This window comes from Asparagus officinalis, chromosome 4 (genome assembly GCF_001876935.1).
Source record: "Asparagus officinalis chromosome 4, Aspof.V1, whole genome shotgun sequence".
Lineage (NCBI taxonomy): Eukaryota > Viridiplantae > Streptophyta > Magnoliopsida > Asparagales > Asparagaceae > Asparagus > Asparagus officinalis.
Genome location: NC_033797.1, coordinates 109350099 through 109363613, shown reverse-complemented (window position 1 = coordinate 109363613; position 13515 = coordinate 109350099).

Sequence of the window (13515 nt, the reverse complement as noted above, 5' to 3'; positions counted from 1 at the left end):
CGCTCCGATCTCGTTGGCGAGACCGTTGGCTCCCAGTGTGGTCGCCAGATTGTTCGCGTGGAAAACTGTTTTCTTTTTCATTGATATGATTGTCATCTTGGATTACAAAGATCCGGTCTTTTATAGATCCGGTTACAACTAAATCAAAGAAAAAAAAGAAAAATTACAACTTTCTCCTTGTGAACAAATCGCGAGCTCCTGTTTTGCGGTCGCTCGCTTTGGTGGGTTCTTTGCCAACGCCGGGGTTAATCCGTGGACCACCGCGCGATCTAGATCCGGTCGGATCTACACGATTTGATGGGTATTATTCCACGAAGGGAATAATAGCCGGGAGGGATTAGTTCACTAAGGAAATAATCGCTCGGATCTCGGGATCTAAGACCAAGCTTAGATCCGGAGTGTGATCTCGTGTAGATCTCAGATCTGTTCTTCCCCTCTCTCGAACTCCTGCCTTTTGTGACGTGGATGCTCGCCGAGGATCAGATCTGGATGTCCAAGTCTTCAAGTCTTCAAAACTCTAAGCTCAGTCTTCAATCCGGCAGAGTTTCGGCTCTCCAAAGTCCAACCTTTACAAATGAACACTCAAGGGCCTATTTATAGGCTCGCCACCTTGAGGCGGCTCGGTTTTGGCCGAGCCCCTCTGGGTTTGCTGTTTTCCGTCGTTTTGCGCTGTATCCGTTTCTCGGTTCTGTCCGTGATTCGGTTGACTTAGATTCTGATTTTGTTGATCTGATTTGGCAGTAAATCCGCTTCTGATTTGGCAGTAAATCTGCTTCTGAGTTCGAGTCCGAAACTGATCTTGATTCGATCGTGATTCATCCGAGTTTGTCTTTGATTGGATCACTCGTTGACTCTTCAACACTTGGCTTGATTCCGAACGCGAGTGGATTTATTCCGTTGGTTGCGTGCGATTCGTCGCCTCGTTGGTTCGTCGGTTTGTGCCGAGCTGTGCTAAGGGACCTATAAGATATTTTATATGCCTACAATAATATACTTTGCATAAATTTTAAAAGAACACTATTCACCCCCCTCTAGTGTTCAAGTGTATCTATTTCAGATCCTACAATAGATACCTCAGAATCCACTTGACCGCTTCCCAATGAGCTTTTCCTAGATTCGACATAAACTGGCTGACCACTCCCACTGCATGACCAATGTCTGGTCTCGTACAGACCATTGCGTACATCAAACTTCCGATAGCTGAGGCGTAAGGAACTTTAGCCATACTCTCTTTCTCTTCTTCTGACTGAGGAGAATGGTCATTTGATAGGCGAAAATGGCTAGCTAGGGGTGTGCTCACTGTCTTGGCGTCGCCCATGCTGAATCTCTGCAAAACACGGTTGATGTACTCTGCCTGAGCTAACTGCAAGAGACCTCTCTTCTTATCTCTCGTGATTTGCATTCCAAGGATCTTCTTCGCTGGACCCAAGTCCTTCATGTCAAACTCCTTTGACAGCTGCTGCTTCAAACTCCTGATATCCTCCATATCTGCTCCTGCAACCAACATATCATCAACATACAACAGTAGGATGATATAACTGGATAAAATATCTTTGGAAGTAGCAAAAGTGGTCGGCGTTGCACTGCTGGAAACCTTCCTTGTGCATGAAGCCGTCAAACTTCTTATACCACTGCCTTGGGGCTTGTTTCAGACCATACAAACTCTTCTTGAGTCTGCACACCAGGTTCTTCTTCTTTTCTTCTGAGAAACCTTCTGGCTGGTGCATGTATATCTCCTCTTCTAGATCTCCATGAAGAAACGCCGTCTTCACGTCTAACTGCTCGAGATGAAGATCTTCAATTGCTACAATACTCATCACGGTCCTGATAGTATTTAGCTTCACCACGGGAGCGAAAATATCTGTGTAGTCAATTCCTTCCTTCTGCTGGAATCCTTTGACAACTAGCCGAGTTTTATATCTTCTAGAACCATCCTGCTCCTCTTTCACCCGGTACACCCATTTGTTGTGGTGTGCCTTCTTACCAGTGGGCAGCTCAGCTAGTTCCCACGTCTGGTTTGAGATGAGAGACTTCATCTCATCTTTCATAGCAAGCTCCCACTTGCTCGCATATCCACCCTAACAAGCTTCATCAAAGCTTTCAGGCTCCCCACCATCTGTCAGCAACAGATAGTTCATATATCTCCTGTTGGGTACAGGAGGACGAGAAGATCTTCTTAATATCGGAGCTGGTACGTCGGGCTCCTGCGCACCATCTTGTCCAACAGGCTCTTCTGGCTGAGGACCCTCTACATTGGGTTCTTCCTCTTCTGGCTGAGGATCTTCTGCATTGGGTTCTTCCGAGAGGTTACTCGGGACATCATCTGCATCTACAAATATTGACTCGCTCTCTGAGTCATCTATCTTGTGCATGTCCTTATACATCACCTTTTCGTTGAATATCACATCTCTGCTCCTGATCACTTTCTTATTTTCATTGTCCCAAATGCGGTAGCTGAACTCATCTTCACCATAGCCGATGAAAGTGCATTTCTTTGACTTGGGATCAAGCTTATTCCTGCCTTAACTAATATGCACGTAAGCTACACAACCGAAAACTTTAAGATGTGAGAGTTTTACCTCCTTTCCGCACCATACCTCCTCTGGTATTCTGTGCTCCAATGGAACCGATGGACCTCGGTTGATCAAGTAAGCTGCTGTGTTGACTGCTTCTACCCAGAACTGTTTCGGTAGGCCTGACTGTACTCGAATGCTTCTGGCTCTTTCTGTCAACGTTCGGTTCATCCGCTCAGCTACACCATTTTGCTGAGGCGTGCCGGGAACGGTTCTCTCCATTCTGATCCCATGCTCATAGCAGAACTTCTTGAATCCGGTTTCTTCGTACTCACCGCCATTGTCGGTCCTGAGCTTCTTTATTCTCAGACCGGTCTCATTCTCGACCATAGCTTTCCATCTCCTAAAAGCTTCGAATACTTCTGAATTGTGCTTCAGAAAGTAGACCCACACTTTTCAAGAGTGATCATCGATAAAAGTCACGAAGTAGTGTTTTTCACCAATAGACGCGGTGGTGGTTGGTCCCCAAACATCTGAGTGAACAAGCTCTAGCTTCTCTTTCCTGGGGGTTCTGCCACTCGTCTGAAAGCTGACTTTTTTCTGCTTTCCAAGTATGCATTCTTCACACATGTCCATCTCCACTGACTACAGTCTTGGGAGTTTTCCCTTTGTGTGCATGATTTTCATCCCCTTTTCACTCATATGACCGAGTCTCTGGTGCCACAGCTTTGAAGTCTCATTGCCTGCTGCAACTGAGATCGAACAACGTGCACTTGCTGTCATATACAGGGTACCAGTCTTCTTACCTCGAGCAATCGCCATTGCGCCTTTTGAGATCTTCCAATCATCTCCATGGAAGGTCGTGGTGTATCCTTCGCCAGCCAACTGACCTACGGATATTAAGTTCTTTCTTAGGTCGGTAATATGCCTGACATCCTTTAGCTCCCATACTGACCCGTTCAACTTAATTTTCACCACGCCTTTGTCCATTATAGCACATGGTTGATCATCACCAAGATATATGTATCCAAGATTTCCGGGAACATGCTTCTCGAAGAATTCTTTCTGAGAGGTAGCATGGAACGACGCTCCTGAATCTAACACCCAAGATTCCTCCTTGCTCTCCAAAGAGCATATCAATGCGTCGTATCCTCCTGAGGTAGAAGTGACATTCACCTCTGCCTTCGCCTCCTTCTCCTTCTGTGCACTCTTGCACTGATTCTTGTAATGCCCGGTCTTTCCACAGTTCCAACACTCGATAGCCTTCGAGCTGTTGCTTGGATTCCTTGACTTGGACCTCCTGTCCTTTGATGTACCTCTGTAGTTTGATTTGCCTCGCCTGTTCCCTCTGGTTGAATTTCTACCTCTTGACTCTGTATGCAATACTGAAGAGGTTGTAGTTTCACCTGACTCTCTCCGTCGGATCTCCTTATTGAGAACCAGATCATGAACGTCGTCGAACTTTAACTTGGTACTTCCCGACGAGCTACTCACTGCCGTGACTGTAGCGTTCCAGCTCTCTGGGAGGGAGGACAAAAGTATCAACGCCCGAACTTCCTCATCAAACCCAATCTCAACTGAACTCAATTGGGTTGTAACCGTATTAAGTTCATTGAGGTGTTGTGCTACTGACGCGCCTTCCGCTATTTTCAGATTGAATAAACTTTGTTCGCGGCTGATGGCTTCTCATACATGTTTGAGAGCGCTGCCATAAGACCCGCCGTGGTATTCTCCTTCGCTATGTTGAACGCAACATTGCGAGTCAACGTCAATCTGATAACACCGAGGGCTTGTCTGTCTAGAAGGTTCCACTCATCCGCCTTCATAGAATCCGGCTTCTTCCCCGATAGTGGTTGATACAGATTTTTCTGATACAGATAATCCTCTATCTGCATTTTCCAGAATCCGAAATCCGTTCCATTAAACTTCTCAAGTCTTATTTTTCCTTCATCTGCGGCCATGGCTCCCACTTGAATCTGACTTCCTCTAGATCGTTTCACGCTCTGATACCAGTTGTTGGGAATTTAACGCCGAAATCCCTAATGCAACAGAAACGCAGAATAGAAAAAGTACACCAAGTTTTAACGAGGTTCGGCAACTGCCTACATCCTCGGGAGCCACATAGTTAATTTCTTATTAATCTAACAAGAAATTACAATTCAAGAGCGAATCTCAAACTTGAGATTCCTCAATAAATACAATCTTTACTGTAGCAACAGTAAGATTCCCCCACTTCTTAAATACCCCTCTACAATAAATTCCTCTTTTCAATTTCTTTTCTCAATCACGTGAGAATAGGAGAACAGAGAGAGAAAGAGATTGCGGAGAGGAGGAGGAGTGAGCGCCGTCGCCAGGAATCGAAGAGAGAGAGAAAAAGCAGCGATGATTTTTGGGGGGGAGCTCTGGGTTTCCCTTTTATAGGGAAACCCTAGGGTTTAGCTGGCGACAGGCTGTCACCAGCCCACGAGCGCACAGACATCGCCTGGAGCAAAATCCGCCTGTCCCGAGGTTGCCATTCTTCAATCTCGCCAGCAAGTTGCGAGCCCGCCAGGAGTTCGCCATTTCGATCTCGCCTGGACTCGCGTTCGCCTGCCACGAGAGCTCCGCCTGTAGAACATGCCCTCGAGCTCGTCTGCGGAAGAAGTCGCCTGCATCGACCCTGAAATTCGCCTGCAAGGGGATCTCGATTTCGCCTGCACACACCCGCCACGAGATCAATCTCGCCTGAATCGAGGTTTGGTCTACACCCGATCTCAACAGACTTCAGAGGGGTTAAATATAGATCTGTCCTCCTTACAAGAACAAATCTAGGCTTCGAGAAGAAGTAGCATTCACGCCTCTCTCACTATGATATGTTAGGGATAACAAGAACAAATCTAGGCTTCGAGAAGAAGTAGCATTCACGCCTCTCTCACTATGATATGTTAGGGATAACCTTGAATTTTTCTTTATAAACAAAACCTTCATTAGAAGTGGCTTTGCTGGATATGACATTCTTGGTCAAAGATAACATTTGGGATCCTCTACAGAGCTTCTTTAGTTAGTTACACTAAGAGTAAAAATGAATGCGACATCAAAGGTAGTGGTTAAGATGACATTTGGAATCTTCTTGAAGAGCACTCTGCTCGGGATTATATGAAGAAAGAAGATGATTATTCTTTCTCCTGATATGCTCAAGAGTGCGTTTGGAACTTGTCACGAATGATATCCATATTTCTTACGACTATTGCTTTAATAATATGAACCATCGGGAAGGTCAGATAAGACGTACGCCCTATGGTCATCATGACATTGATCCATTGAGGTATATTGATCATGGTGCATGTGATTTGTAATGTACGTTGCCAAGAGATAATAGTTAAATTAATGAATGGGCATTTGATTGGAGTTCTATTAATGGAACCCCCTTCAGGTTTTCACTTGTGCTTTACTATGTGAGGGTGTTGGAATTATTCTAACTACATGCTCGATGAGTTTTCACCATACTTACCTCCCCATATGGTTTTGCCTACATGTCCTTTTGAATTTCTCATAGCTGTTCGCATAGAAAGTTGATTTCTTTGAGGAATTTATTACAACTTCAGGCATTTACAACGAATTAAAAAGAAGAGATTGAAAAATTTTAACTTTCTAGAAAACACACGCAGAGAGATCGTTTATCGGTCTTCTTCTTGCGTGAGATCTTTGCCGGTACCGTGGTTTATCCGTGGACCACCAAATGATCAGATCTGATTTATTTTTTTGCCTCGTGAAGGAGATAAGAAATTAAAGTGAATATCTTAGCAACGGTGAGATAAACACTCTTCTTGAGATCACAGCAACATTGCGATCTCAAGGGAAGCGGATGAACAAGGCTGAAGTGGCTGCAGATCTATCAAACTCTCCTCCTTTTTATCGAAGAACTTGCCAAGGACTTGCTTCTTCCGTGTTGAAATTCGTGCTCCTCACTCTCCAATTTGATAGGGCTTCGTCGTTGCTCCGAAATTCCGATCTCTCTGAATGAAGGCTCTAGGACTGCATTTGTAGGATTCAGAAGCTCTATTTTTGGATAAGAACGAATAATTTGATCTTATCCTCAGTTGTAACCACTTAACCACATTCAAAGATAGCCTTAAATCAGTTGGAGAGGCTATGGAATCAAGAAATCTCGAAATCTTATCGAAAAACAGGTTTCCGGATGGTTAATGGGTGAAAAACAGCTTTTCTGGGGGTGAGACACTACTGGTGTCTCGCCCTTGGGCCGAGGAACCACGGTCATGGGCCGAGACACTGGTGGTGTCTTAGCCATTGGCCAAGATGTCGTTGGTGTGTTTCTATTGTTTTGCCTCCAATTCTCCCGTCCGATCTCGAAATGACGTGATTCAAAATGTATTAGAAAACTGAAGAATAGATCTACAACCTCCCTTGGGCAAAACACATGTGGAGTGAACAAGACATGAGTGCGTCTTTCTTGGATGAAACAAAACTCCCGATAGAGTTGTTTCTTCGCTATTTTGCCATCTCGTTGACTCGTATGTTTCGTCAACTCGCTTCATACGCTTGTTAGATTCCTCACGGCATCAGATAATCCTCATTGACTTGGATAATAACGTTTATCATCTTTTTTTCACCTCAAGCTGCATAGGGGAACTTATAGGTAATTTTTGACGCCCACAGATACCCCTTCCAAAGTGTTTCACTCTCGTTCTTTTATAGAAGAGGCTAGAATACTTTGGATATGATACGCCCGACCTTCAATTCGTTGACTTCTTCAACTTTTAGTCTATTCAGTATTTTGTCTAATAGCTAAAATTCTTCCGGTGTTACGTTTATCATCTGACCATTGTCAAAATCTTGAACTGTAGCTTGCGTGTTGATTTCTAAATTAGCTCGTGTCATTGAATCAACATTGAACTGATCATCATCTTTAAGAGTTTGCATCTGAATCACGATTGAACTCCCGTGGATCATCCTTTGATATGGAATTTTTCTTGAGCCTTATTTCGACGAAATTATCGGCGCGTTGACCGGCGTCGACCTTTATTATAACGCGTTGATCGGTGTTGACTTTATTGACACGTTGATTAGCGTCAACCTTTGTTGTAATGCATTGACCGTCATTAACTTTCATTTGCAATGCGTTGACTGGCGTTGACTCTCATCGCAACGTGTTGACCGACATTGACTTTTATCATCACGTATTGGCCGGCGTGAACCTTTGTTGTAACATGCTGATCAGCATTGACTCTCATTACAATGCATTGACTGGAGTTGACTCTCATCACAATGTATTGACCGGCGTTGACCAACATTGACTCACTGCTACGCTATGACTGGCGTTGACCCATGGTCACGTGTTAATGGGTGTTGACTCTTATCGCAACGCGTTGACCGATATTGACTCACGACCGGTGTGAATGTAGTTTATACTCGTATGTTAACTGGTGTCTACACAGTTTAAGCTCTTAAGGTGTTGGAGCGGGGAGGACCAGTTTATACTCGTTTACTCCTGGGATTTTTGGGAATCAGTTTAACCTCGTGTACCCGTTGAAGATTCAAGGAGATGTAGTTTATACTCGTATACTCATTAGAGTGCGAATATGGGCTTCAAAAACAGTGATACGAGCAAAAACTTCCGATAATGGGTGAATACGGATGAAAAACAGCATTGTGGAATACCCAGGACCCCGTCTTAGGCTCGAGACATTGTTGGTGTCTCGCCCTAGGCGTGAGACACGAGTGGTGTCTCGGCCTGGGCCGAGACACCCCTTGTGTCTCGGTTCTAGGGAGAGAGAGAAAGCATGAGAGAGAAGGGAAGAGAGAGAAAATGAAGAGGAGAGAGGATAGGCCGGCCTTAGGAGAGAGAAAAGAAGAGGGTTTTGTATAAGGGTCCTTCTTGTGTTTTCCCCCCTTTCATCCAAAATCAAAATTTGAGCTCCCTCTTGTTCTCTTCTTCTTCCTCAACTTCTTTCTTTTAGAACTCCTCCAAACCCATAACTCCCAAACCCAAACTTCTCCTCTTCAAGGACTCTAAAACCCTTGAAGCTTTTGTCATTAAAAACCCTTCAACACCCTCATCTTCCTCTCCTTTATTCTTGGCCGAAATTCATTCTCAAGCTCAAGGGTTGGTTGGATTTTACATCCTCTTGAGTTGGGTTGTCAAAGCTCTTGATTTGGGTAAGCTTCACTCTATAATCTCTATTTTGTGTGCTTGATCTTGATTCAAGAGTGCATGAGTTTTGTATGCAAATATTAGAACTTTAATCTTGTGAGTTCATGAGTTTTATGTGAAAGATTGAAACTTGATTGTGGGTTTGAACACATGGCCAAAATTTGGGCATGAGAATGATGGGTTATATTACAAAAGTGGCCGAAATCTTCTTGATCTTGAGAGTGAAGAGGGATGACCGAAATCTTGATGAGTTCATGTCTAACATTGAGCTACATGAAGGGTATTTTGGCCAAAAAAGATTGTGAGGGGTTTTGGATGTAAATCGAACCCGTTATTCTTATGCATGGATTGTTGACCTTCTTATTTTGATGATGATTTACAAACAATTTACTTCTAATATTGTTTGTCTAGTATTTGTATTTTTGTATCAATTGTAGTCAAACAACATGTTGGAGGATTGATGGAATTGCGCCTACACGATCATATCCAATGGAGGTTGGAGGAATAGTAGTTGAAGCAATACAATTCAAGTTCAAGATCCAAGTTCAAGCTTCATCCGTAAGTGTACCAAGTTAAGCTTATTGAAGATCAAGATCAAGCTTGGGTAACATTAGCTTAGGTTTATATTATGTGTGTTAGTACTTTAAGCTCAATATTATACACACACATTATATTGGTTTTCATATATATATATATATATATATATATATATATATTATGTATATACATAGATATATATATACACAATTTACTTTTGGTTTCCATGTATATATAGTTTCATATATATATATATATATATATGTTTGGTTTCTATGTATATATAGAGTTATATATATACATACATAGTTTGAGTTTTCATGTTCATAAATATGAAATCACATATTTCATATTTATTATTGTGTTTTAAAAAATATTGCATAGAATATGCATATTTGTGAAAATATTATGTTTCCAGTTTATAGACTTCATAACAATAATTTACATCTTTCTTTAAGTCTATAAAATCATTTTGTAGAGTTTCAAAAGTTTATTTAAGTCAAATGTCAAAAGCATGTATGTTTAGTTTTTATGTTTTTGGACTATTTTGAAAAATGATGATATTTTACATTTAGGAAGTCCTTTTTGAAAACCAGTTTTTGTTGCATGTTTATTATCATGTTTATAATCATTTTCCAAAGTTTTATATTTTTTGGAATTTATTTAATATTTTTAAATCCAGTTTAAAGTTGAGTTTTTCTGTGCACTTCAGGTCTGTGCATGTTTAGTCGACTCATTAGTCGACTAATGAGTCGACTAATAAGTCGACTCACGAAGTGCAACACAGTTATGATTTTTCTTCTACTGAGTCGACTCATATAAGTTGTCCATAAGTTGACTCATAAGTCAACTCATGAGTTTACTCATAAGTCGACTTATAAAAGAGCCGTTGCACAGTAACGGCTAGTTTCCAGTAGTGTTTTCTGGGGGGTTTTTTGGGGGTTTTTGCTGAAGTTTTGTATGGGTATAAATACCCCTTGCTCTCATCTTTCACAACCATCTAAGAAAATATTTTAAGAAAGTTTAACAAGAGTTTAAAGTTTGGTTTAAGTTTGTTTAAAAAGCTTTTAAGCATTTTTCTAGTTTCGGTTTGTAAAGAGAATTTCACAAGAGCAAGTGGAGATCATCATTTGGTGTTTGAGCAGTCACTCTTCTCCCTCTCTCTTGTTATCATCTAGAAAAGTTTTCCTAAACTCATTCTAGCTATTTATTGTTTTGTTTCTAATTTCCATAAGCTAGATTTATATTGAGTTTAGTTAAAATTTTTTTATTGAATCTCTTTGTTCACACACAACCTATTGAGCTTATAGTATTTACATTCATAGTATAATTTGGGTTGTGGAATTTGTGACTAGAGTTGTGCCTAATTGAGTTCTCACCTTGTTTAGAGAACAATCATTTGTATTGAGCCTTCATTGTGAGATCACATTGTATTACACTTGTACACCGAGAGAAGTGTGTAGTGAGGACGAAGTCGATGCCAAGAGGAGTAGTGTCGGTGGCCTAGTGAGAGGTGATAATTTTGAGTACTTGAGGGAGTCGATAAGTGAGGACCAACACTTGAGGTTGTAGCTTGTGAATGTACTTTGTGAGGATTTGTGAGAGTTGTCGGTTGACTTGATAACCGAGTGTGTAGAGTTTTCGGTTAGCTAGAAAACCGAGTGTGTAGAGAAGTTCTGGCTTCCAAACCAGGTTATGTAGTGGATTCTCCTCGGGAGTGGGAAGCGGTGATGTAGGACAGAAGGTCCGAACTCCGTGATCATTTCCTTGTGTTTGACTTTGGCATTGGCGCATTTATTCTTACATATTGTTATATCGCCATTGTTACATGTTAATTTTGTTTACCCTTGTTTATATTATATATCCTTGCACATATCTTGTAGCATATCATACTTGCTAGGATATATTTGTTAGTAAGTTTTAATTGATATTTAAATCGGATTAGATTAGCATAAACCCTATTCACCCCCCCCCCTCTAGGGTTATTTCATAGCGACCTTAGGGTCTAACATGGATCCCGTAGGTTTAATTAGACCTCAACCGTAAAACCCCGTATTATTTGTAGGATTTTGGTTAAAGTTTATAATTTTCCTTTTTAATTTTGGGTTCTTGAATTTATAATTGTACATAACCGCTGATTTTCATTGTAGGATAGCAATGTCTTCACGATAATCGTGCTTTTACAGGAGTCGCTCGACTTCTTAGCATACTGAGAGGGAGGCTCCCGCAGATTCTTCATACGGGGGTGAACTTTCATAGCCTTTATAAATTTGATATTCTGTGTGTTACATCCTCATTTGTCTCCTTTGCGAGTCATTTAGGAAGAGCCGATGTCCTCCTTCGCGAGGATTAACGCTTTGAAAGACATGTTTTGCTTGGCCAACACACGTCTTAAGGCAAATGGGGCGATTTCATGCTGTATTGCACTCCATAGGGTGGGGTATATCGTCACATTATTTGCATGACAATGTACATTATCCCTCGCATGTAAAACAATCGAAATCATCTCACCAATTTATAAGGCAGTGACTCTATCTCGTAGATTCATGAGATGAGTTCCACTCCTTGGAAAATTTTCTAACAGCGTGTTAATCATTTTAGTTGACTTTCCCTCGGGTGTATTCCCGCCTTACGTATCGAGTGGTAGTAACCGAGAGACCTTCACTACTACTGTTGACATACTGCTCATTGCTGCTACTCATCAGTTTAATCCGGATGGGCCCAAAGGGATTCATCAGCTAATACAAGATGGTGATCGTCATACACTACGATGGTTGATTACCGATGCCCCACTTATTAAAGATCTTAGTTCTACTCAGGCTTTGAAGAAGCCATATTATTTATTCGGTGATCATGTGGAAGATTTGAATATGCTGACCCTTGAAGATGAGCATTAGCTGAACGACAATGGTAAAAGTTCACTATATATTCCTTTTATTCCTTCGCAGTACTTATTTGCATGCTTAGAGACGCAAGTTGTAAAGCGGGAGATGTCTTAGCATCTCATGGATGATCATGAGTGAGTCCATTGTGGATTAATTACCCAGCAGAAGACCCCGGGTTCTAATGGATATAATTACATTCGTAGCCTTCGACCAGGAATCTTGGGACTTGATACCGCACCGCCAGATGAACTATCGATAGATGCCAATACAGTGAGGAATCGGCTTGCAAGACTTTGTAGGAAACTCCCTATGAAGGAATATAGGTACTATGGTTGGGTTCACTCACTAGCAAAGAAGTGGTGGACTCGTATGACGAGCTATGTTCTTAGGCGCTGGGGTAATGAGCTAAAGCACAGCGGATTATACGCATCAATACGGACCACTATATACGGTTTGCAGATCAGCAAATACCACTTCTTAGCGTTGTTGGAGCTTTATAATCTGGATACCAATACTTTCTTGACCCGTAATGGAGAGTTAGAGTTAGCTCTTCATAAGATGCAGAAGGTTTCTGGACTTTCGATGGGTGATTATCCATATCAGGAGTATTTTCCTTCCAACCGGCAGTTGAGGCAGTTGAAGAAAGCTTCCTCTGATATGCACGACATGTTTTGGGATCTTATGTGTTACTATCAAACGGCTCTAGTCAGCATAAGCCCCATGGCGAAGAAGAAAACACAGATAAGCCTAAAATAATTCGCTGATTATTTGTTGCAGCATCTGGAGAGTAATTCTGATGAGGTGGTTTGTGAGTTAGCCCATCTGACTCCCTCTGAGATCAACAACCTGATTGAGAAGACATGTGCTCAATCATTCACTACTTCTGCTATTAAGGGTCAGTCTCCAGCGGGGACCAAGTTCCGTATATTCTTATGGCATGCATAAAAGCTGATTCGGCCCATGACTCTTCTGGCATGATATCTCGCCATTTGGTTGAAGAAGTGTGTCGTCCCTTATTAGTTATCCGATGCTTTACCGATAGAAGTCCTCTTCCCGATCATCCATCTAGCTTACGAAAAGGATCTCTCCTTACTTCCAACGATGGTCGCCGATATTCACTGTGGGCTTAGATACCTGGCTCATGGCTTTTAACAAATGGGTCCCAAGCCGTCGACCTAGATCCCTTCCATCAAGGTCGAGCTCCCATATGCATATTTGATGACATGGCTCATCCTTCATCACCCCGATTTGATATCAGCACCGAGCACCATTGATACCTCCGTGCCCCTCCTATAATTATTAGAAGAGAGTAAATGGTTTCGAAGACTTTCACTGAGGCGAAGCAAGAGCTTCAGATCCACAAGTGTTGGGAATTCTTCATGTATTTTCCTCATTTCTCTGGCTGTTACGACGAGGTATTGATTGATGA